The sequence below is a fragment of the Branchiostoma lanceolatum genome, chromosome 19 (genome assembly GCF_035083965.1).
Source record: "Branchiostoma lanceolatum isolate klBraLanc5 chromosome 19, klBraLanc5.hap2, whole genome shotgun sequence".
Classification (NCBI taxonomy): domain Eukaryota; kingdom Metazoa; phylum Chordata; class Leptocardii; order Amphioxiformes; family Branchiostomatidae; genus Branchiostoma; species Branchiostoma lanceolatum.
The window spans coordinates 4,644,923-4,672,243 of record NC_089740.1 but is presented as its reverse complement, the minus strand read 5'-3'; the positions used below and the strand labels follow the sequence as shown (position 1 = coordinate 4,672,243).

The 27,321-nt window shown below is 40.9% G+C and overlaps 1 protein-coding gene and 1 long non-coding RNA gene across 2 annotated transcripts in view; both read left to right on the top strand.

The window, feature by feature from the left end:
• The window catches only part of LOC136425596 (ephrin-B2-like), a 116,664-nt gene that overhangs the window by 37,945 nt on the left and 51,398 nt on the right, over positions 1 to 27,321 (top strand). The gene's annotated exons all lie outside the window — the stretch shown is intronic.
• Positions 22,563 to 26,154, top strand: LOC136425616 (uncharacterized). The gene is made up of 3 exons (XR_010754092.1): positions 22,563 to 22,991; positions 23,751 to 23,795; positions 25,278 to 26,154. It is a non-coding gene; the product is annotated as an uncharacterized lncRNA (long non-coding RNA).

The following is a 27,321-nucleotide window of genomic DNA, read 5'->3' as shown; positions in this document are numbered from 1 at the left end:
CCACTGTTTTTTAAAGTGGCAGATTTATGTAACCCGGCAGATTAAAGTTAATGGAGATTTCAACCTGAAATTAAGAACTTGAATTTCATATATTTTCATGTTTATATTTTGTAAATTTCATGCAAAACTGTCACTGCATTGTAGTGGCCCAAAAGTTCCCCAGTGGGCGATACCACCTGTCCTTTAACGGAAGAAGAAAATTGGTCTTTCAAGAAGGTTATTGCTGACCGCTGCCCAGGGCTTTTAGTCAAATCCCTCTTAGCTCCGCAAATGTGCGTTTGGACCATCATCGTTATTGTCTTAAAAGCTCAGATGGTAGCGTTCAACTGGACAACTCAGTTGGTGCTACGGGGAAAAGACTTCCACCATTCCAAAGTGCAGTTATTACTCACTTTGTTCTGATGGCAAGAAAAGTGGCTTGACTTCTCCAGTGCTTTTAGTAATTATGGTGAGTCATATATACTTCATCTGAAACTCCAGCATGTCGTATGTAAAACTGTGTGGGTTTCAGTTAAGATTATCATCCGAAACACCTTAAGACTTAAGCTTGAAATCAGTCAATTTATGTCATCGTAAACCGTCAAGTGTTAACGTCCATTTTAATAAGTGCTTCTCGCGCCGTTGTCAACCATGCTTTTCCATTGGATGGCTCGATCGTGCGTGCGATAACAAAAACTGATGGCATACCACAGCTTTTATTAAGCGATGAAATCTAGAGAGAAGTTGCAAGGAAGCCTCTTCAGAAGCGCGGACAATAGCTTGGGGCGGTTTTCCGATACTTGGCAAAGCTTTGGGAAGTTGCGATCAGATATACAACGGCCGTAGCTTCATTTTCTCGACAGTTTGCATGCATAACAGATGAACGGAAAGCCATTTGAATACGAAATAGCGCCTTGTGGCTGGAACTGCGATAACTAAATATTGGCAAGTCTTGCTTGACACAATCTCTGGCAAACAGAGCAGGAATTAGAGGCCACAAATGGAAACTTCTTGACATATGTGATATATGGGGGAAGGTGGAAAACTTTATCTTAAGGTCTCATTCATGAGTTTTTTTCGCCCCATAGGCTTGCATGTTATAATACATGTTTTATATGGGCGTTCATAATGAAGCTATAGAAAATGAACCCATGTTATTCATTTTATGTTGAGAACATTTACCCTAGATCATGTAAAAAAATTGCCAACAATTTCATTACATACAATCTCTGTTTATAGCAATTACAAACTTAGCTACACCCCCAAAAAAGGCACTTTCCAGCTGTATGTGCACAACCACATCACCAAAAATGCAGGGCTGTGCAAGACCGACCTCACACGCGGCTGCCTAACTTTACCTGCTAATATCTTCAGTAACAAGCAAGCTTTCATCAGTTTGAAACTTACGATCAGTTCATGCATTTTTTGGGGTCCAGACTCTTTTAGGGTACCCACTCGGAGTAATACAGGAATGAGACCTTAAGTTGCCAGATGGAGGCAAAATTGGGATACTTACATTTGCCTCAAGGCATTGTATTTAACGTTTTCCCTGCTGCCTTACCCTGTAACTAATACAAATTTGGCACCAAAAGTCTACTGCAGCAGGAAGAAGGTTAACTTAAAGGCAACCAAAGCAACATTAGGGGAAAAAATGGAAAAGAAAAAAATGCTGAAATCTTTATGGTAGTGACATTTACTAACATTGTTTAGCACATTTTTGTAATAACTTTATACTTCTAGGATTTTAAAACCGTGCAAAACCGTACGACGATCCCGTTAGTTTTGCGAGCCTACAAAAACTCCGGCAATGATTTTCAGTCAGTTCTCACATGACAACATCAGATTTTTGCATCATGGACATTGCTTTGTGATAGTGTTGTTTGAACTAATCATGTATAGAAATGACTAAAGAAATTGACTTTCAAAATCCTATTTTTCAGACCCTAATATTGCTTGGGCTTCCTTTGATAAATTGTGTTGAAACTGAAGATTGGTTAGAAGTACAATAATTATTAATGTACCAAAGAAACATGTCTATCAAAAGAGTGTCAGCTTTGAGGTTGTTGACTAAAATGATGAATGTGTTGGCACAGAAGTTTATGGGGCAAAGATTTATATCTTTTTGGCGTAATGGCAATTCTTCCAATTACGCCTCCGGCTGTTCCAAACTTTTCCCGATCGTGAGCGAGACAACGATTGGTCAGATTACCATCAGGAAGAGTTCATTATAGGGCTCCGCGGGAGGACGTTATCTAAAGTGAAGCGTTATCTCGGTCGTGGAGAAGGTTGATTGTCGCGGAGAGGGTTGATTGTCAAGAGCTAAGAGGACTGAATGTTTTAGAATGCTGCTAAATTTGCCACTCATTCAACTACATGTAGTACTTGTACAACTGCAATGTTATTCGTTTGCTCATTCAGACCCTTGTTTTACCTAGTAATGGCACATAGGGCAGCAAGTTTCCTTGCTGTTTCAGTAGCAAGATATATTTTTACAGGGAGGGGTTGCTAGCCTTCTCCTTTTTATGTCCCCAATTTTGCGTCCCTTCTGAAAGACAAATGCTGCCCCAACCGAGATATTGAACCGGGGTCTCCCAGTTGGCAACTAATTGGAACCAGGAGCTCAACTGCTACCAGTTGAGCTACACAGACATCTACTAACATAATTCCAGCGGGGTACATAATTCCTCCACCCTGAAAGATACATCCAAACAGATCTCCAACCCAACGTTCCCCTGTATAATGCACTCCTGTATACCTAAACTGTGCATACCTGGAGGGTGCTGCACTAGAGATCTCTCAAACCTATTGTTTTTCAAAAGTAGCAAACTTATGTAACCTGGCAGAATAATGTTAATGGAGGTTATAGGGACATACCTGGCCTGCAGTGCAAATGCTATATTGAAGAAAAAGAGCTGAATTCTCATACACGTTCTTTGTGTTCATTCTTCACTCTTTTTTATTGGTTGGCTGGGACAAAGTTAAGGCGGCCAAACTAGCCACAGGCCGTTAATAGATCAATGAAATATGTGCCGGCTGGTTGGCTGATGTGTAGATATATCGCCACAAGGTGTAAAAATGCAACCTGACACAAATTGGATCATCACTCTTGTTATTGAGTAGGTCAGATACCCAGATTTTCTGTCTAATAGTACTGATTCAGAAGTGGTTAGGATTTGGCACTCTCACCGCCAAGGCCCGGGTTTGATTCCCAGTGTGGGAACCACTGGAACGCACGAGGCAAGTAGTACAGTCTCCTGGCTCCCGGGAATGGAACCCAAGCCGCCAGCTTACAAACCCAACGCACTTACCAAAAGGCTAAAAGGTCCAAACAGTTAGACTGGTCAGTATTAGTGGCACTTGAACCCCACTGTTACAGGATGTTTAAGTTCGCATTTCTGTATGACTGCTCAATATTTGTTTGTTTCTTTGCTTGTCTGTTTGTTTGTTTGTTTTGCATAACCGGGAATCTACCTTTAGGTTAAACACACTAGTTTTTTTACAGTAGGTATAAGCTTAGTAAGACCAGACGGCAATTAGGTTTGATCCACTCACACTGGAAAGGACCCCTGGGTGCTTTAAGGTGTTCAGCGTATGGCTGTCATCAAATGTGAGGCCTCCATCTTAACATTCTATCCGAGAAAATATCGTCATTTTTACCTGAATCAAGTCAGGAAATAGATGTTATGTCACTTTTCCAAGAGTACAACATTTGGGCCTGCTTCGGGTTTGAACCCAAAACCTTTAGATTCTATATTATGTAAGTCAGCGACCCTAACTGCAAGACCACACTTTTGAATATGGATGACCAATCAAAACCAAGAACACATATCATATTTTCAGTGTAAAAAGCTACTTTGCTGAAACAGACCCTGCTATAGGTTGAATGCAAAATGCAAGAGAGATGCATTATTGCTCCATCATACCGTGGAATTTCAAGTGACCACATTTCTGAATATGGATGACCAATCAAAATCAAGTGCACATATCATGTTTTAACTGTAATAACAGACTTTGCTGAAACAGGCCCTGCTATAGGTTGAATGCAAAATGCAAGAGAGATGCATCATCGCTCCACCGTTTGGTGGAATTTCAAGTGACCACATTTTTGAATATGGATGACCAATCAAAACCAAGAGCACATATCATGTTTTCAGTGTAATAAGCTACTTTACTGAAACAGGCCCTGCTATAGGTTGAATGCAAAATACAAGAGAGATGCATTATCGCTCCACCGTTCCGTGGAATTTCAAGTGACCACATTTTTGAATATGGATGACCAATCAAAACCAAGTGCACATATCATGTTTTCAGTTCAATAAGCTACTTTGCTGAAACAGGCCCTGCTATAGGTTGAATGCAAAATACAAGAGAGATGCGTCATCACTCCACTCTTCCATGGAATTTCAAGTGACCACATTTTTTTATATGGATAACCAATGAAAAGCAAGTACACATATCATGTTTTCAGTGAAATAAGCTACTTTGCTGAAACAGACCCTGCTATAGGTTGAATGCAAAATGCAAGAGGGATGCGTTATCGCTCCACTCTTCCGTGGAATTTCAAGTGACCGTAATGGTCCGTAGGTCGAGAGTGCGCCGACGGAGTACGACAGAGCCATTTTGCCAACCAGCCGTGAAACGCTTCAACTCGTTACTCGCTGAAGGTGACACAGAGGACAGAGGAATGAAAGTACTTAGTGTAATGGTAGCCATTTAGGTTATAACGTCGTAATGCATTTGTGCGGAATGTAGAGCGCCATAGATTTGCTCAGTAAATGTCTATTACAGCATATGTCAGGCTTAAGAGGCCCGGCAAATAAACTCTCCGAGGAAGGTCATGTACTCTTAATAGAGGTGTTCTTGTCGATATAAGCAGAACTTTGGTAAACTGTATACAGTTCATGAAAGGTGTCTTATTATATATCCTTTTTTATATTAACCTTTGGCACACTGAAGTAGAAGATGTCCGGTGTCAAAGCTACATGAATTGTCGCAGCCTCACAGTTGAGCTTCTTATTCCAATTTGTTGGTAGCTGGAAGATGCAGGTTCAATCCTGGGAAGGGCATCTCAGTTGGGGCTGCACCTGTCTTTCGGAAGGGACGGAAAATGGGGGTCCCGTGTTCGAGGAGGTGCCTCGAGCATGTTAAAAGGGAAGGGCTAGCAACCCCTCTTGATAAAAATATACCCTGCTACTGAAACAGTAAGGAAACTTGCTGCCCCATGTGCCACTAGGCACTACAAGGAACAAACGAACAAACTGAACACAAGAACATGATATTCAGCACCAAGGACAAGTTTTTCAACAAAATCACTGTCAGCAAATAGGGTTGGAAATATGTTGCTGCCTCTATTTTTCAACTGTCAGATTAGGAAGTCCTTCAGGCATATGAATCCTACTGTGTCATATCCTCTGTCAAATTGGATTTTTTTTTTCTATTACACTTTTTCTGTTACACTTTTTCTATTACACCTTTTCTATTACACATGTTAATAAGTAGCCATTTGGTGACCAATTTCTCTATTGATTTTCAGGTTAGGCAGCAGAAAGAAGGTTGAAACAAATCACATCATAAGACACATGAATTTTCATGAATTATTAGATACATGTTTATCTTAATAAAGAAATATATGTTTTACTTAGTAAAGTTACTTGTACATATAGGTAAGAGTACAGATATACATGTAGAGACCAAAATAATACAAGATTACAAGTTTCAGGAACTATATCTTATACAAATACAGTACTTCAGATCAGTTAAAAGAAATATATTATGATAGAATTACAATTTTTGCATTGTTTAGCCCTTAAAGTGTCATGACTGATAAGATACCTGTCCTACATTTCCACACCTGCCTATCAGTACACATGCAAATGTACCTAGCACTTATCAGGTTAACCTTTAGCACACTGAAGTAGCAGTTTGGCACCCCATTCTCTATTTGTTACAAAGTTAGGCAGCAGGGAGAAGGTTAAAAACTCGCACATCATTATGTAGCTATTTGAAGCTTATCAAAAAAATTCTAATTTCGCAAATCAACAGATTTTCCAGTAGAAAATTAAAGTAGAAAGTTTAAGATTCAAATCCCGTCCATTCCAATTCTGATAATGATAAGAATTTTCGTGAATGTAACAGTCTTTATTTTATAGCCTCTCTCACTCCAATTTATCATCTTGACCTTGAAAAAAAATTCTTCCTTGCCCTCTTTCACCTTAAGAATGGTAATGCTTCTCTAAGTCTTTCCAGGTATCCCTTAAGTGCGGTAAGTGTACTTCCGTAACATGCAGGCAAAAAAAGGGTCCATCTTGTGGCAGAGGTCATTTAGAGGTCAGACCAAGGGGGAGGGGACGACACCGTGAATAGCGTAATGGAATGCAAAGGGTATCGTTAAAGGACTCGGAGATTGCGAAGTTAGACCACCTGGGGCATCATGGGAAAATTAGTGTAAGTAACGTCTAAATGTAGCGTCTAAATGTTGACGGTTTAATGGAATTTTATTTTGCCACCCACTCCCTTATAAGGTCTGGGGCTGGAGTTTCTTTTACGATTTTATGTAGGCCGACACCCTTAGGCTGATGGGCTACAATCCCGCCAAGAAAAGTAGGACGGAAAATCTAATGATTTTGGCAAAAATCGTCTGTTGTCCCTTTATTTTGGGTAGAAACCATGATAGTAAAATTTAAATTTTGGCAGTATGGCACCCATGGCAGTATGGCCAGTATGGCACCCATGGATTGCTAGAAGTTAAAAAGATTGTGACTGTTACATGTGTACATATGACAAGCTTTTGCCAAACTGTCAGAGCCTACCTAAACAATGCTGAATGGCAGTAACTGTTCTACCGCTTGTTCCAATACATATCCAGGTAGCCACATGCCACAGTTTGGCGTTTCAGATATATAAGAAGTGAAAATCAATGTCGGCCTGTGTTCTGCGTGGACCGCTGATAAATGTGAAGTTCACCAGGTGAGGGCAGGGTCAGTCGGAAAGGGGACATCGGGGGGACATGGGTCAATTTAGACGCGCATTATGGTGACTGATATTTGGTTTGTGGTACTGTGGTGTGAGACCGCGCTGCTGTAACATATTGATCAGATTCTATGGATAAAGAGGGCGGAGGGTCTGTCTCCGGCTTAAATTTTTTTCCATCCCACTCATTGTTTAGTGGCCCATATACATTTCATATTTGCATACTATCAATTTCCGGTGTTAAATCTGTAATTCTAAGCTTTCAAAACTACATTTTCATCAGTTTTATGTTATGAAGTTCAAATGTTTTGGACAGATTTGGTTGAAATTTTTTTCCGCACCAACGAGCAAATTTTCGTCCCTGGACAGAGGGACGGGTATTGGAGACGGCCTGGGTTTGAACTTTGTTCGGGTATGATGCGATCGTTTGTATTAGTCCTTTTGGATGGGGACTTAAAGGGAAGGTAAACTTGAAATTGAAAAGCCAACTGTACTATGCTTAGTTTACCCCAAAGTCAAGTTCTGACTTGTTTTACGTCCGTCATAGTTCAGGGCTCTCTCACCGTTTGAAACTCACGCTGTACTGACGGCTACTCGACTGATGATTGAATTATGTGATGACTAGGAAGCTACATTTCCCCACTAGTATGAATAGCGCTTTTCAAGCTGGCTTTTTTTATGAATTTTGAGGAATATTCTGACGAATTTGAGGGAACTGACAAGTTAGTGGGCTTTGGATTTGTAAAAGCGTTATCTATTTCCTCAGTTCCAACCGATTGGATATCATTTCAGTGCCTTAGAAAAAGCTCTACAGCTTGCTAGCTTTATGAAATAGCATTTTTCTTAATGATTTTGCATACAAATTTGTGTTAGTTTCTACTTCTTTAAGCATGTTCATAGTCCTAACCCATTAGATAGCATTTCAGTACTTGGAGAAAGCTCGAAATAGCTTCCAATATTTAAAAAAAAAACGTTTGCGAATTGATTCAACTGAGAACCAAAACGTTTCATTAGTTTTGCCCTGTCTGATTCCTTTCTGAAACTGCCACTTTGACATGTATACAAGCCACTAAAACAGGTATTCCCATCCGCAATATAGAAAAGTCCCCTTTACAGCTTCCAATCTTCACGAAACACCCATTTTTGATGAAAAATGTTTTCAAAAAGAATTAGAGGCATCAAAGAAAATTTTCGAACAGAAATTTTTCTCTAGACATTTGTTTTACTTTTGTAATCTGTCAACTTCTTTTAGGGACACCTTTTTGTTGTTTTCCGCAAGAAAGTCTGTGAATCGAAACATTCCATTGGTTTTGCCCTGTCTGATCCCTTTCTGAAACTGCCACTTTGACATGTATACAAGCCAATAAAAAGGTCTTCCAATCCCTGATACAGAAAAATCCCTATATAGCTTCCAATCTTTACGAAACACTACTTTTATATGACAATTATCTTTAAAGAGTTAGAGGCATCAGCAATCAAAGATGAAATGACAAAATTTTTCCTGGCCATGCATTTGTTGTGTATTTGTAATCTGTCAACTTTTTTGCAGGACACCTTTTTGTTGAGCAATTTTCAAGAAATCTGACTCTGAGAACTGTAACATTTCATTGGTTTTGCCCTGTCTGATCCCTTTCTGAAACTGCCACTTTGACATGTATACAAGCCAATAAAAAGGTCTTCCCGTCACCGATATTGTCCCCACTTTACCCGCCATATCCCGTAACATCCATATGATTTACTGGATAATATCGCGACCGAGCTTCCCTGTCCCCAAGGCGATAGCGAACAGTTTGTAATCAACGCAGCCCTGACCGCCGTGATCAAATGTCGTGCTTCCTTCCCGGCGCCAACGTGTCTCGTTTCATAAGATCCAGATTTTAGATCCTCCTTGTCGAGATGGGTTGCGGAATCTTGCCGATTTTACCTGAGGGCGTTTGAAGATGTTGTCTTGTATTTCTGAAGGATTGTGGAGGGAAATAAATGTTCTGGTACATGATGCAAGGTTGTTGTGTTCAATATCAAGATGACGATAACTTTTCAGAATGTCAAGGCATATAGCAGTGCCCTACAAAATGTCAAACTAAGCCATAAAATGTGAATTACTTTAGGGCCATATCATATTAATTGCTTGTTCTACAACATGCTTAAAAAGAAAAGAATTAAAGACTATATCATTTTCTTGAATGATTTTTCCACAGCAAAGTGAATATTTTTCTTCAATTAAGTTTTGTAGCCAGCCAATCAGTGAAGAGTACAGTCAATAGCAATTGCTGGTGCTATTTTGTGCTCATTAGCATAGTTGTGTGTGATTGGCTAAAACTTGATTCTGTCACCTTGTCATCATGCAGATGATTGGCTAATTTTAATTCTATCACATTGTTATCACACATGTGAACTTTGAGGTTGGGAAGTTCAACACATCAGTTCTTGTGCTTTGTAGCCTGCATGGTCCACTGGCTAGCGATCCATGTCTCTCAACCAAGAGGTTGGGGGTTCGAATCCGGGCTATTGTCACTCATTCAACTTGCACGGTTCTAAAAAGGGTTGCAGTCCTTAGGACGGGACGTTAAGCGGTTGTCCACTGTTCATTGTGCTTGTTGAAAAGAGCTTGGAGAATTTTCCCAGTACAATGAACCTATTAATACTGTACAAAGCGTCTGTCTTCTCTCTCACAACCAGTGGAAGATTAGCTCTTCAGTTAGCTAAACTGGTTCGAGATCGCTATAACTTTTTTCCGGTGATAATGTCCCCCTTTAAAACTTGAAGACTATTAATCTAAAGGATAAGATCTCTGACTTAAACAGTACTTTAGGAAAAAGACAGTCGAAAACGACCACTGTATCAATTGATAACATCTCTAGAGCACTTCTGGGATGGGAAGCACATCTAGAAATGGGAACGGTAAGTAGACTGTGCAAGAGACTCTTAGCTTAACTGATAGTAACTCTGCATATTTGTTGGCTCAAACGACACATTTTGTCAAATGGAGCTATGTCAACGTTGGCTACTTTGCCGTCAGTAAGGCCACAGAAAGTTTCTTTGGTTTGTGGACAACATGAAAAAAACAGAGGAATGGGTGGAAAACTTGCCAGTGGTAGAAATACTTTTTTTCAGTGTTCTGCAATATTGCAGAATGTCAAAATTTTTTTCTGCAATTCGAAAATATTTTCTGCAAATACGCATGCCTCCATACTACAAGTTGAGTACAACTGTTGTACTTCTTGTTGTTCTGTTGTTCCACTTCCATAAGTAACTCAGTCACAGACATATAGTTGCGTCTATAGTTCTTGTAATGAGAATGGTTAGTAGTGGTACATACAGTAGGTATGCTCAATCCGGTGGTCCAGGCGGAAAGAGGTAGAATGTCTTCAGTGTTCAGTCTTTGAGTACTGCCTACTTAATATTCATATTTGGACTATTCTATACAGATGGTAGGGGTGCTGTCTAACTGTTATTAATACTGATATCACAACATCCCCCTTCTTAAGATGTTAGTTTCTTTGCTTAGCAACAACATGCATTATCTCTAGTTTCCTCACTGAAGCATGCATTAACATATCTATTCTATTGTTCAGGATCAGTCCGTATTCAATGTCCATGTTCAATGCGTTGACTCTGGTTCATGCATTACAAATTCAGCTTTCTAGGAGGGTTGACCGCACGTCCTGATCGGGTGACGTAAGGTGCTGGTGTGGCTGACTGCTGTGTCGTCACCGGAACAGGTGTCACTGCAGGTTTAGTTGACGTTTCAGGTGCAGGTGTTGCTGTCGTTGTCGTCTCTGCAGGTGTTGTCCTCAGGTGTTTCCTGTTGCGTCGATACTCGGTACCCTCTGGTGTTTGCACGACATATGATCTTGGTTGGTCGCACTTTCTAACCACGTTGGCAGGTGTCCACCTACCATCTTGTTGCTGAACTCGGACAGTGTCTCCTGTTGATAGAGTTGGGAGACTCCTGGCACTTTTGTCGTACCAGTTTTTCTGCTTGTGCTGCCTTGCTTCGAGATGTAGCTTCACGTTCTTGTGATCCACGTTTCTCGGCATTAGCTGTGCATTCGTTGTGGGCAGTCTTGTCCGCAGTCTTCTGCCCATCAGTATTTGAGCTGGTGACTCAAGCTGGCTGTCGATCGGTGTGTTGCGATACTCCAGCAATGCCAGGTATGGGTCTCTCTTGTCTGCTTCTGCTTTGCGTAACAGACGCTTGGCTGTTTGAACAGATCTTTCTGCCAACCCGTTTGACTGCGGGTACCTGGGGCTCGCTGTGACGTGCTTGAATCCCCATTCTTCTGCAAATTTGGCGAACAGCTCGCTTGCGAATTGTGTGCCGTTGTCGCTCACCACCTTCTCAGGTATCCCATGCGTTGCGAACAGCTTTTTCATCTTTGTGATGACATCTGTAGACTTGGTTTTGTTGAGCTTTACAAACTCAAAGAATTTGCTGTAATAATCTGTGACTATCATGAAGTCGTCACCGTTGTAGCAAAACAGGTCTGTGGCAACGTTCTGCCATGGTCTCTCTGGGACCGCCTGTGGTATCATCGGCTCTTTGAGGTTGGAGGCTTGGTGCTCCTGGCAAATGGAACACTGTTGTATCTTCTCCTCAATTTGAGCATTCATGCCCGGCCAGAACAGAATGTCCTTGGCCCTTGCCTTGGTCTTCTCTTGACCCATGTGACTTTGGTGCAAGATGTCGAGCATCTCCCTCCGCATGGCTCTCGGGATTACAATCTTCTGGCTCTTGAAGACTATCCCTTGATGGACGGTCAGCTCGTCTCTGTGATTCCAGAATTCGGCTATGTGGGGATTGCACTGCCGTCTCGTTTCTGGCCATCCTTCTTTCACTGCCTCTGTCAGGATGATCAACTGTGCATCCTTCTCTGTTTCCCGGCGGACTTCTTCTAGTCGCTGTGTGGAGACAGGCAGATGTGATGTAACCAGATGTATTTGTGCCTCGAAACTCTCGCTCATGTTGTCGGTTTCGTCAAGGTATAGCCTGCTTAAGGCATCCGCGACAGGAATTTCCTTGCCCGGTTTGTGTTTCACCTCGAGGTCGTACTTCTGTAGCCTCAGTAGCATTCTCTGCAACCTTGCAGGTGCTGTACTCAGAGGTTTCTTCATGATCGATTCCAGCGGTTTGTGATCGGACTCCACGTGCACTTTTCTGCCGTATATGTATTGGTGAAACCGTTCACAACCAAACACTATCGCGTATAACTCTTTCTCGATTTGCGCATAGTTTACTTCCGTGTTGTTGAGTGACTTGGACGCGAAGGCCACTGGTTTTCCCTCTTGCATCAGGACCGCTCCAAGTCCGTACTTTGATGCGTCCACCTGTAGTGTCACTTCCTTGTCGAGGTCGTAGTATGTCAGTGTGGTTGCCTCCGCCACTAACTTCTTCACCTTACCCAGGGCTCGCTCTCTGCTGCTATCCCAGACGAACTCGACGTCTTCTTTGAGCAGCTCTCGCATAGGAGCGGTGACCTCCGACAGATTTGGAATAAACTTGGATAGGTAGGTTATCATTCCTAGCATGGTCATCAGTTCAGCCTTGCTTGTGGGGCTCTTCATGTTGGTGATTGCATCCACCTTCTTGGGGTCCGGTTTTAACCCATCCCCTGTCAGAATATGACCAAAGAAACCTACTTCTTGTGTTGTCAGTACGCACTTCTCTTCATTCAGTTTTCCATTGCATTCTCTCGCCCGCTGTAGCATGTTCCGGAAGCGTCTATTTAGCTCCTCTTCTGTTGTGCCATGGACCAGAATGTCGTCCACAATTACCTCGACACCCTCTAGACCTCCGAAGATGCTGTCCATCTTCTTTTGGAATACCTCCTGCGCCGAATGGACGCCAAAGGGAAGGCGGGTGAAGCGGTACCGGCCAAACGCTGTGTTGAATGTGGTTAGCTTGGAACTCTCCTCGTCCAAACAGATCTGCCAGTATCCAGATCTCGCATCTACTACGGCAAAGTACTTCGACCCTGCGAGACGCGTAGAGATGTCCTCTAGCGTTGGGAGCTGGTAATGTTCGCGCTTGATAGCCTTGTTTAGATCCCGCGGATCTAGACATATCCTCAACTTCCCTGACTTGGGCTTCTCTACTACAACTAGTGAGTTTACCCATTCGGTGGGTTCATCCACCTTCTGTATGACCCCTAGAGCTTCCATACGATCGAGCTCTTTCTTCAAAGGATCCCTCAGTGATACTGGGAACTTCCTCGGCGCGTGGACTACTGGTTCTACGTTTGGGTCCACTTGAATTCTGTACTCGCCAGGGAGTCGTCCTATACCCTGGAACACGTCGCTGTACTCTTGCTTGATGCTTTCCGCTGTCTCGCTTGACTTAACGGTGAGTACCAGCTGGATCAGTTTTAGGGACAGACATGCCTGTAAACTCAGGACCGGAGTCGCATTGGCTTTCACCACAAAGAAATCCAACGTTCCAGATCTTCCCTTGTAGTTGCATCGTAGGCTGCACTTTCCCTTTACTTCTAAAGGAGTGTTTCCGTAGCCAAACAAACGAGTCTTCGTCGGCTCAAGGCTGGAGTTTTTGCTCCTCAGCTTGATCCAATCTCTTTCGGGTAGCACATTTACCTGAGCCCCCGTATCCAGTTTGCACTTGAGGCTTTCTCTGGCCCCGGCGATGTGTAGGTTGACGAAAGCCTGGTCTCCCTCGACTTTTTCCTTGCACACCGTCTCCATGTGGAAGTCTTGGAACTCTTCCTCTGGAGACCTAACTTCGTTCACACTCTTCGATCGGCACACCGCAGCGAAGTGGTTCCTTCTTCCGCACTTTCTGCATTCCTTTCCATTTGCAGGACACTTGTCTGCTGTGTTGTGGCCTTTGCCACATCTTACACATGTGTTGGTTGGCCTCGTGTACTTGGGCTTTCCTCTCCCGCCACTCCCCGTTGCTCTCGTCTTTCTGAAAGGTCTGGGCGGGATGTAGGGTGTCCTGTGTTGAGTCTGAACTCCATGTACATCGTTGCTGGCAACTGGTTGTGCGATCGATTTCAAAGTTGATTGGTCGGACTCATAGGTCCTGGCCACCCGTATGGCCTCATCCAACTTTAGTTCAGATCCTTTGCCGATTAGCTTCTTTCTAACTTCGTTTGAGTTGGTCCCGAACACTAATCGATCCAATACCATTTCGTTGGTATCCTTGAAATTACAATCTCTCGCTAGATTGATCAATACTCTGATAAACTGTTCCACGGGCTCATTCGGGCCTTGGGTTCGGTTGTGGAACTTGTACCTTGCCAGCACTCGGTTTGATTTTGGTTTGACATATGTGTTAAATTTGTCGTAGAACGTTTTCAGTTTTGTCTGGTCGTCGCCTTCTCCAAACTCAAACGTGTTCAATATGTCTCTACCAGACGTGCCTATCCAGATCTTCAAGTACGAGATCTTGACTTTTTCGTCCTTGTCTTTTAACGGACCGGAGAACATCAGTTCTACATGTTCCTTAAATCTCTTCCATGCCTCATCTAGGGCTGGGTTTGTCCAGTCAATTTCTGGACATTTGCCACCATATGATTCCATAGTTCGTCTGTTGAGTCTACTAGTACACCCGGTACACAGCAATCTTCACCTTAAGCTTTCTAGCTAGGTTTCTGTATGGGCGCCGCCATATTGTTGACAAATTGTCACTCTTGATGGATTGGCTAGCACCTTTCCGGGACCTTTGCCCCTTACTGTGACCTTTCACTCCTAAATGGTCTGTCAAAACCACATGTTGCTCGCTAACAAGCTGGGTTATGTTTCTGGGACGCTAAGGGTATCTCTTACACCCTTTCCAGACTCTGAGACTCTCCTGGGGTTGAAGGAATGTAAAGCTGTACCTCTTTTCCCGCTGCCCGCTCCTCGTGGCACGGAGATTTCTCTGCCAACTTCACCTTTTTCCTCCTTTTTCCGTGAAGACGATGGGTTCGATCAGTCTGACACCATGTTGTACTTCTTGTTGTTCTGTTGTTCCACTTCCATAAGTAACTCAGTCACAGACATATAGTTGCGTCTATAGTTCTTGTAATGAGAATGGTTAGTAGTGGTACATACAGTAGGTATGCTCAATCCGGTGGTCCAGGCGGAAAGAGGTAGAATGTCTTCAGTGTTCAGTCTTTGAGTACTGCCTACTTAATATTCATATTTGGACTATTCTATACAGATGGTAGGGGTGCTGTCTAACTGTTATTAATACTGATATCACAACAACAACCTTCTCAACTTAATAATGCCTACTTACTTACATCATATCTAGAGCTTTGCAACATTGCTGTAATTCTTTATTCTTTCACTCTATCTTTGATTATCACTAGCAAAGTTTTTAAGAGGAATAACATGCATATGTGCGTGAAAAATATTCAAATTAATCGCAACAGCAAAAGTATATTTATTCAATATCAATCAAATCAAATATTCGTTTGATCTTTTCAGTATGTGTATCAAAATTGAAAACAAATTAAACAGCCTGCCTGATAATGAGAACAAGAGAATTATATCCTTGCGAGAAAATATACGTGTTCTGATGCGTATTATGATTAATAAACAAGATCGCACGACCTGCGACACAGCCACGGCCCACAGAAAACATGACAAAAACCGAGAAAAAATGTAATATTCAAAATAAAACGCCTTTACGCAAACCTTGGCCTCTGTGTAGTTTTTTGTATAAATCTGAAACATTGCTATCGGTTTCAAACACCGGACTCCGACTTCGGGGAGACTCCAGAGACGGCCCGGCGATGTTAGTTTTTCACGTGGGTGCCCCCCTCCCCACTGTGTCGGCACAGGAGAAAATGTTCCGCCTTAATTCCACACAAGGCGGTGCTCAATATCTATCCGAGTAGTTCTCAACTTCATCGCTGCCATCTGGGCTTCAAGGACCACGGGCTAATGTAGTGGCCACCGTTTCGTTTCCTCTGTCATCGCGCCCATGCCCCGAGTTCGAGCTCTGAAGAAATCGCATGCTTGCGACACGCTAGAAACATCCGGGAATTGTATTCCCGACTTTTGCCGACCCCGAGATCGTGACCGCGGAGATTAGCGAGGGTTGACGGAAATGCACGAATTTGAAGTTTTCTCACATGATTCGTCCCCGAAATTATCACGGAAAGTGTCGAAACCCCCCGAAAAAACTGACCTCAAGTAGCACCAGGCAGTCGGAACGCACCGAAACGCCTCCATCTCGCGCGGCGCTGTGGGTTTCAGTTTATTTACAGCGCCGCTAGTCTGCTTAGTACTAGTAAGTCTCCTGAATTGAGAGCCATTGGATCCCGAGTCTGATTTGTTTTCTTCTGCAAAATTGCAGATTGTTTAATTTTTCTTCTGCAATCTTGAAAATCTTTATGCAATTTGCAGATTGCAGACGGGTATTTCGAACGCTGCTTGCTATCTGACGATATTTGTGTGTTGTGTTGGCCCCTTGTAGTATCTACATGTAAAAGAACAAACCCAACACACTTATCAAAAATATAATAATAGGAGTGTTCCAGTGTATTTGCCTGAAAATGCGAGCTGTGGCAAGACTGCATAGTACTTCCATCAAAAAAGCACCATGCGTTTCCTCAGTTCCAACCTATTGTATTGGATAGCATTTCATGACCTTGAAAAGAAAACTTTATATCTGGTTTGCTTTATGAAATAGCATTTTCTTAATGATTTTGCATTCAAATTTTGTGTTATTTTTTAATTCTTTAAACACATCTCTAATCCTACTTATAACCTATTAGATAGCATTTCAGTACCTGGAAGAAAGCTTTTTATCTGGTTTGCTTTCTAAAATAGCATTTTTGGGATGATTTTGCATGCAAACTTGTGGTATTTTTCAATTCTTCAAACACGTCTCTAATCCTAACCTATTAGATAGCATTTCAGTACCTTGGAAAAAGACAGTTGAAAATGACCAGTGCATCAATTGATAACATCTCTAGAGCACTTTTGGGATGGGAGGCACATCTAGAAATGGGTACGGTAAGTAGACAATGTGCAAGAGACTCTTAGCTACTGATAGTAACTCTGAATCATTACTGCGTCAAACGACACATTTTGTCAAATGGAGCCATGGCAATGGTGACTCTTTTTCGTTGGTAAGGCCACAGCACTTTGTTTCTTTGTTTTTCGAACAACATGAAAAAACAGAGAAATGGGTGGAAAACTTGTTATCTGACAATATCTGTGTGTTGTGTCGACCCATGGTGGGACATAGGGCAGGCGTAGCGGCAGCTGTTTAGCTACATCATAGCAAACGACCTGTCACACCTAACCTTTGCACATCTAGATCTAGACATTGTTTAAAGCTTTGTAGTATTAAAGATACTGAGTGAGTGAGTGAGTATTAAAGATCACCCTGCTACACTTGGTGACAACAAATTCCACTTCAAGGTAGATCTTGAAAAAATTTAATTTTTAAACACAGTTGATAACTCTGGTACTTGTAGTAGCGTGCGTAGTCCAGTGGTTAGCAATCTTGCCTCTGGAACTAGAAGCCCCGGGGTCGATCACGGCTGTGTCGCTCACCGGACATGCACGCTACCAGAAAAGGTCGCAGTCCTTAGGACGGGGCATTAATCCGTGGTCCACTGTTCATTGTGCTTGTCGAAAAGAGCTAGGGGAATTTCCCCGGCACAATGAACCTGTAAATACTGTATATAGTGTATGTCTTCCTGTCACGACCAGCGGAAGATTAGCTCATCTGTTCATTGAGTTAATTTCAGCTAAACTGGGTCGAGATCACTTTCATTTCCTTTCCTTAGTCTGTTTCCAGCTCTTTTCTGTACTGGTATCAGCTGCTTAGTAGTTGATACATCCACCAGACATTTATGAGTCATTTTGTACATCATGCATAGGCTGTACATTTTTCTTCTGTCCTCAAGTGACATCATATGGCAACTCAGAGGCAGTCCTTAAACTTTTAACTGCCTCCAACATATGGCAAGTGTAGATAACTGGAAAATGGACAGCCCGTCAGCCTTGTGAAATGACATGGATTACTGAAAGCGTGAATCAACACAGCATTTTCCTAGAAGAGACTAGAGTGTTGAATAGTTTCTCAAAACAAGTTGGACAGTAAGCAATGTGTGACCAGAGTGTACGTACTCTCCAAGCAGAGGTTTGGCTACTGACTTGTTTGGTCAAAAACCAGCCATAACTAAACCTCTGCTTGGAGAGTAACAAGAGTATTAGTTTTCAAGGGTGAGACAGATTTTCCAGTGTAGCAGGGCAGAACGTACCCCTCATCAGAATGTACCTGTGCACGTTCTGTCTGGGTGCACGTTTGACCTGTTATACTGGCCTCTGAATTTTTTTTATCACCAAGTGCTAAGGCCATACCTATTTGATTTCTTTGTTAACAGAATTTTTGAAAAAATGCTAGATTGGAAAATCAACATGAAAACAGAATCTCAGAGGAAAGTTAACTTGTACTTTGGTGCACACAGTTTCAGGGAGTGAACATGGTCAGGTGCAAGTTTTCACCCCAGCCTTCTGTCTTAATGATGTCCTCGTGCTAAAAGTTTACCAAAAAATTCTGTTAACCAAGAAATTGAATTGGTGTGGCCTAATTCTTCAATGACAGAAACTCCAAATTTTTAACAAAAATAATTCTGTATCCTTTAATGGATGGATGCCTCTTGGCATAATGTACCAGATATTGAAAAAAAATTACATTGATTTCCATAGAAAACTCCTATATCAAATAATCTACATTATGATGTGCATATTTTCTATACGATCTAACAGTAGTTATCATCTATCAGTGCCTATCTTAATAACCCCCATTTTGATATATTGACAGCAAAAAAGATAGAATTTTGCAATATGATATTCCAGATTATAGTGTCTCCTGCAGTGACCAATATTATTGACATAATCACAGAGATTATGGTCTACCAAAATATGATATGATTTGTATCATCCCAACAGATAAGTTCTAGTCGACTGTACACTATCATGAATACACACTCAGATAGGGGGATGTCATACTTGTGTGTATATTGTATATTAAGCCCGTATGAGTTCCATATTATCATAATGATTTTTTGTCATGCAGCGAATTTAAAATACACTCACAGATACTAGAGGTGTAACTAAAGAGTCAGAATATTTCACATCATGCAATTCTTGTACAAAAATTCTCATGAGCAACTTATCATAACGAAATTAATATGGAACTCACACAGACTTGATATACGCACAAGTGCGTCTGTATTACTTTGCTTTAAATATATAATCCAAGATGAATAAAACATACAACAATACCACATGTCTAGGAATTATTTTTGCTTGTTGCACATCAAAGAGATATCTTCACCAGTATTCCGGCCACGTTTGGTAGGTAGCTTGGAAGACTGCCTATGGAAAGCAATTAAGTAGTTGTAAAGTCTGGCAAATTTTCATCTGTATTCACATGGTGTTGTCCTAAGGCCGGAGTTATTCCGTTTCTGGTAACTGGTTTTGCAAAAACAATAATGTCTTGGTTTTTGACTCGGATTTAAAGAGAGGGCGTCCAAAAATTTGTTGGGAGGGGGATGAACCAATCGGAACCAGAGTTCTCAAATGGGCTCTATGGATTGACAACTACATGTACCTGGTAGCCTTGCATGTCAATCAATTTACATGCTGCCTCAGTGTCTGGTGTGAGGAAAAAACTACAGTGGGTGGCCATATGGTGTGTGAGGGAAACACGTTTGTTTGTTTGTTTGTTTGTTTGTTATATTTAGATCTCCATTAGTGTCACATAAAGAACCTCTATCCTACCTGGAGTCGTGAACATGTGTAATTTCCAAGGAAACAGGGCATCTTCTGGGTGTCCCCTGCAAAATCAGGGTGTCTAATTACCTTGTTTTCTTAGTGTAGGGCGTCCAAAAGACGCCATGACGCCCTGCTAGCTAATAGCCTGATAGTCTCTCATCATCTCTATCACAGCATGTTGTCTGTGTTCATCACTATAATGTGGCATAGTGTGGCGATGTGGTTAGGTAGGTGACTCGGAATCTAAAAGTTCTGGGTTTGAATCCGTAGCAGTCCCCGCTATTGTGCCCTTGGGAAAGGCACTTCACAACATATTCCTCACTCGACTCTGGTGAAAATGAGTACCTTGTTTTGGTTCGGGTCCTCTTGGATGGTGCAAAGCCGTAGGTCCTGTATTTGAAGTGTGGCATACATTGAGCACGTTAAAGAACCCAACACACTTATCGTTTCGAGTAGAAGTTTACTCCAATGTGAGTGGATCAAACCATTCAGTTAAGCCTTACACAACTTGTACTTAATGAATATAGATTGTTTACATCGCTACCCTTCCAAATATGATTTATGATTCCATCATTTTCATAACACTATTACCATATTTGAATGATAAGGCCTTTACGACTCATTTAACATCAGATTCGTCATATTCAGATGATTGTACATAATGAGTAGATAGAATGTATGAAATATGTTTTAAGGAATAGAGTTTGAATATATCTAGTGTCAGAAATGAATGGTACAAAAAATAGCTTTCAAAATCCATGTTTTTAATGTAGAAAGCAAGCATGTAGAAAAAAACATGTTTTGATGTGAAATGATTTTGTTCATTACACTAAATCATTTAACGTTACATTCTATTGTAACAGTTATTAGATAAGTCATTGAGGTACAACAAGTTAACATGCAGAAAATTGCATTTCCACATGTCCCTAACTGATTTGTCAATTGTAATTACGGATTTTTATGCTCATGACATTTCCCCACACTCACGAAGAGCTGCAATTGATAATACTGTTCTTAATAGTAAATACAGGCTGTACAGTGTAATAAAACCAGCTGCTGCCGCGCCACGTGCCTGCAAAGCTGGTGTGTTATGCGGCTTATGCCAAACGGCGGTTATACCAGCTATGCAGATACAGAATACAGATATATCCTTCAAAAGTCAAGTATATATGGACTTGGTTTGGTTGGCTACACCCCTATTTTTAAATACTGTAAATGCAGAAATGTTCGCGGTGGTTTTATGTCCGTGTTTTTTTTGCGTGGCCTCCTTCAGGTTATGATGGCAGCACCTTCAAAATCAATTATCACAACTCAAATCAGAGCACCACACTTTTATTATTATTCTCTGTGTGAAACCAACACAATGGTAGATTGAAAACAGCTTTCGAATACTAAAGAAGCTGAGAAATTAAGCGTTTTTATGCCGCAGGTGTCTTCTGTTGAGGGCGCCTGCTTCTGTTGTTGTTGGCGCCACGGTTACGTGAGCTAAGTACGTGCTGCGGAATCCAGTGAGCGTAAGAAACAGTCCGTGTGGATCAGCGAGCCTTGCCTCGCACTGATTTAATATTACAAATTATTATTCGGCGTCCGCTTGCGCGAGCGTGTCGAGTCGAAACGGATGTCTCTGAGGAACGCCGCAAAGTATCTGCTTTGGAGCGTAATTTCTCACTTTCGTTATTGTCTCTCGGGAAGGAATATCTGATCCCGCAGACGCTAAACAACATACGCAAGGGAGGCTTTATTCCGTCTTAAACGTTGCCTGTGTTATTTCCCATAAGAACCGCATTTTCCTGGCTGAAACCGGTATTTACAGCTCAGTGATTTAATTCTAGTTCCCAAATGTGATAAATGTGAAGATTAAACAAAAAAACATCGCTGCACGCGTTAATAGTGTATGAAATATTCGTCTTATGCTGATTTAAATCTTTTGTAATTCCGCCCGAAGCTAGCTGGGGTTGTTATAATGTCCTAGGGGCTTTGCTTGGCACAGATATGACTACTTTTATGAGAATCTAGTACATCCATGTATGGAGCCTACATGCATAAATTTGATAAAATGCATCAGTGCCTTCTAATGAGTTAGCACTCGAACAAGCACAAACTTTTTATTACTGTCTACGTACAAGATTTTATTCTTTAACTTTAAGGTTAAGGTTGAACTCAAATTGTTATGCTTCAGACAAGGTGTAAATGTTTTTTTAGTTGATACTGCAATGGGCCATAGCTATAGCTTGCATTGATAGCCATTTGGCCAAGCATTTGGCTAGGAAACCCCTAATTTTCTTGATTTCTTGATAAGTGTGTTGGGTTCTTTTACTTAGTATTATGTAACTTCCATTGATATTAATCCGCCAGGTTACATAAATCCACCACTTTGAAAAACAGTGGGTTTGAGAGATCTCTAGTGCAGCACCCCCGGTATGCACAGCATAGATATACTCAGGTCAATTACGGCTTGTGACACTCGAACGAAACGCTGGAACACAGTTCGGACGGTTCCATTACGATGCGGTTTTCGGGGGGTACATCGAATATTACTGTTACGATCATGTACTTCAGTAAAAAAGAACTTCACTTCATCTTTGGCACTTGAAAACTATTTAATCCCTTTTTATACGTCTACTATGGGCGTTGTTATAATCTGAACGTAATAATGATAACAACTAGGACGTCGTATCCACGAATGTGGTTCAGCCGCGGCGAGGGCAAAGGTTACAGCTGTAACGTGCAGCATGGCAGCTTACCACAGTGTTGTTTTCCGGGGGGATCGAGAGGATCATTTTTATTTGGTCAATGAAGTCAAACATTTTCAATGAAGTCACAGATTGCAAAGAGAGAGAGGCTTCTACGTAACTGAGGTGAGTTGGTCATAACTTTCTAATTTGATAAATTATGTGTGGGCTTGTCTGGGGCGCGGCCGACTCACACATGCAAATTACAACATCAATACCCCAAATTATGTTATTGAAAGTGCACATGATTTTCTTAAGTACTTTCTCCCATCAACATTTTAATATTCATTGCACTGTATTTCGGGACATCTGTACAGACATAATCATTATCAGTGCAGTACTTAGGAGAAGTGAACTGTGGGATATGGCTCCAGGGGAGCAGTGTAATGTGGGTAATATTGAGCTGAAATGCAATCTTGAAGGTAAATATTTGTTCCCGTGCACGACTCCGACACGGGCCCGGGTGATTCTTGAACGGCATCTTGACGGAATGCATGCAGACAAGGAACCCACCACCAGTACAGTGTCAACAATGTTTTCCAATACTCTCAATAGGGCGGCTTTGAAATTGTGAGTAGCAATCAAAATGCTTATTTATTGGTTCTGCATGTAACAACTCTGGCTTGCAATTTAGTTTGAAGCATAGCATTGGCTGAGAGTTATGTGTACAGTACACTGTGCAGTTATGTGGACAGTTATGCGTATAGTACAGTACAGGCATAGAGATTATAGACGTTAAACAATGACATCAACAACAACAGTACTACAGAGCCTACAGGCTGGGGCTCTGTAGCACTGTTGTTTTTGTCCTTGTTTGACGTCTATTTCTGTACTGTACTGTACACATAACTGTCCACATAAGTGCACTGTACATATAACTCTCAAGTCTCAACTAATGTGCCTTATCAATGAAAAAGTATTCATCTACGAAATGGGAATGGATAAAGCAAAAAGGCATATGCCTTGCAAGGAGTTTTACTGTCCTAAGGTAGAACAGTAGTCATGTTCCTAGATATTGATACTACATGCATGTATTGTCTTTGACAAGAAATGTACACTTGCAACTCTCCCTAGACAGATTTTGACAAACTCCAAAAGAAGTTAGATGCATCTTTTTCCATGTTTGAATGCTTATTATAGTTTTTTTTATAGTCCATAGCCTATAGTTTTGTAGACTGACTCACACAGACTGACTAATTAGTATAATATAGTCTATAGCCTAGAACTGAAGTATATATGCCCTTGGAAAAAAAGATAAGTAAAAAACATGTTTAATTTTAATGACATGAACTCTAATGACATGTACATGTATATATGGGTGTCTTATAGGCAAGAAGAAGCCTTCTACACCGAGTCGTCCTAAGGTATCCTAAGGTATGTACAGTCAAAACCTCCATTTTTAAATAGTTAAGACCCTCTCACAGGTAAACAACAGTCTAACTTAACCAGCAACCACTTTATGTACCACACCATTTTGCTTGTCAAAGGCAAGCTACATGTTGTTAGGTTTAATCTCACTGCACATATAAAGTTAGTAGTATTACAAGCTAGCTGACAGGAAATGGGATGGATTTTGAGCAAATATTTATTGAACATTTCTGTAACTTGTTGCTGTTGTACATATATGTATGTACTGTATATTACAACCATGCATGCAGTATACATTTGGCATATTTGTTTATTTCTCATATGTATAATACATGATGATACATTATCTCCTGTCATTTATCATGGAGGGTTTAGCTTTATATTCTTTAAGGGATGAAGTTGTATTCATTGTGAATTCCTATTAGGAATTGAAGTACCTGCTGTGATGAGGTATTTTGTAATGATATGCTATGGCCCAATAGTTCCATAAATAGTAGACAGTCTGAACAGAAAGCCAGTTAGGGTGTAAGCTGTGCAAGCTATGAGATAAGGACTGATTGTATCTTAGCTTAGGAAGTAAATAAAAAGGACATACTCCATTCCCTTTTTGTCTTAGGTGTTCATTACATGGAGGGAGACTGCAGGTTATATTGTAGCACTTACACATTTCAGTTAATGACAGAAACAAAACATTGTGTGTGTGTGTGTGTGTGTGTGTATATATGTATATATGTGTGTATGTGCATGTATACTACATATTAAGGTTAGACATAGGTTTGTATACTTGGTAAACTGCAGCACAAGCTACATTTCTGGACTGATTTATTCCACTCTCACTGGGTTGGTCCCCCATTCTTCTTAATAAAGGGGTCAAGGTTTGTCTCTCCTCAAACATGCATGAGACTTCCTTTTATCAGCCTACCCAAATAACATCTCTAGCCAATGTTAGGTTTCCATTTTTCACCTGAGTCCAGTGAGGAAATATTTGTAAAGTGCCTTTAACAAGGGTGTATTCTGGGGTTCTGTCAGGGATTCCAAGACAACACTTCTAGCTTCAACAACCCTAAACACAAGTACACTGTGCCACCAGGTTTAAGTATATCTTATACATTGTAGCTGGATGACTCCTTGAATAGCAAATCTTCATTCTGCCAGTGGGAACATTTATGTGACATTTGACAATTCTGTCAGTCACCATGATCTATCCTTTAATCAAAGTATCTGCATGCTTGAAGGAAATGAAAGAAGCACATGTTGAAGACACTTCATTTATTCTACAAATTCACAATGACAATTACTTTACAGTAAATATGATGTGGTATAATACAGGCTTATGTATTTGGTTAAAGTTAAACGACAAATGTGTATCTATCTTCTTTCCACCCTGTTTATGCAGTAATTGCTATTGTGCAATCTCAAGTATTGAATCCTATGAATTGATATTTGCCATATGACCTCAGGTCTTCAAAATATTTTCTTTTGATGTAGGACTTTGCTCAAGGATGTCAACACAGCACTGAGGACTCTGCTTATCTAAGTACTTCTCCAGAAAGGACAGTAAAGCTCTTCAGGCTGTAGCCAAGGACCTGTGATAAGTCAGAATGTCACCACTCCCAATGGAAATACAAGCATACTTTGATGGACAGCTTTAATCATGTTATTTCTGATACCATGTGACCTTAAATGTTCTGATTCACAAACATTTATTTAATGACATGAAATACATTTATGTTATACAGTTATGCCTTAATTTTGCTGAGGTCAGAATAAATGGCATGTACTATATATGGAGCTGAAATTGCTTGTTGGAAAGCAAAATATTGACAAGTTATAAAAAGTTATGTTGGTTTACATTTTTGCCATCAATTTTAAAGTTCACCTTTAAAGCTGAATTTCAAAGCATTATCCTGAAAGATTGCATTCATTATATATAGTCATATTAGATTATGTGATTTTTTACCTAATGTTACAGTGTTTAACTAAAGAAGTGAAGAAATATATCCATGTCAATTTACTTGTGTACAGTTTGATATTCTTAGATCTTCCAATCTTCATTTATGATATTCTACTCTGTGAAATTGCATGGCAACAACCTATACTTAGCCTGTTTAATGTGTTTTTTGTTCCTTGAATCAGTCTGCACTAACAATTAGGGACTCGCTCATTCAATCATGTTGAATACATGTACATGAGGTGTATATTGTGTGCATGGAACATGTTGAATAATGATACACTTCTGTTAGATTTTGTGGAGGTTTGTTTTGCACTTGATGATCCAATATTACATTGTTAATCACAACATTGTGAATGAGCACATGCAGAATAACTGCTTTGCAAAATAAACTTTTACTGTTGTAACCAAACATCAACAGTGTAAATCACTTCAAACAGGAGCATTGTAAACAGTATTAAACTGGGTAACACATGACAGATGAATCATCCCACTATAGCTAGTGCACTGCAACCTGCAGCTACCCTTTCGTAGGAACAGATACTGCAGGGATCGGTATTGAATTACCTTACTACCACATGGCAATGACTTCACATGGTCCAACATTTCATCTCGATCAAACAAAAGGTGCATCCAATATGGTGCATGTTGTTTAGGCTCCCTCAGCCCTACTTTATCTTGCACTTCTCTAATGCACTACATCTCTGAACAAACTGTCCCTTTTCACGCGATTCGAAATACTGCCCCATGTGCCGCTCCTGTCGTTTCTTGTAACCTTCCGTAGACAGGAAGTTTGTCACGTCTGTTTTCGCCCATAATTCGCCTCTGTGCCTTATGCACATTTGCTCAGAGCATACCTTTCCCCCTTTGCTTTTCAGCTCTCGTTTCTTTCACTTGCGATGTACGTTAGCATCCCAAACTTTGGCAACAGAGGCTCTGAATGAGACGCTGAATGTCTTCTGAAACTCTGTATTTACAGTTTTGTACGACTATCAAGTAAAACATATATGTGTCAAGCATAAGCTATCCGAAAACGTTGTTTCTGTTAATTTTCTGACTGTAGGAACACAGGAAGAGGTTTTAAAAGAAATGAAAAGCGACGATTTTCAAAAGTTCTGCCGGCGTCCGCCATTTTGTAACCAATGGTAACGTTCTCTGATTGGTCAATGCTGAGTGGGCCGTACCCCCATTACGTCATGTTTAATACGGCGCTTTAGACGGATCGCATAGTCAACTTTACGGGCTCAAGCCCAGCTCAAATTAACAGTACTGTTAAAACAAGGACTAAGTTAATACTTGACACATCTTTCTCTTTCAAACTATCCGAGGCTTTTTTTCGTAATCATCAAGATAATGTTAACAGATTCAATAGTTCACAGAAAATATGAAAAAAATCCCAGTTTTTTACGTTTTTGCCCCAAAATACATGCGATACCTTCAAAATGGTCAAAAAGGCCGCGGACAAATTTCATCTGTAAGAGTTTACCTTACACCCTGTAAATTACCAAGACTCAAACTGCTTTCCCCACCTGGGCTCGGGCACATAAAGTTAGCATGTCATTTTTTAACCAAAATATCGAT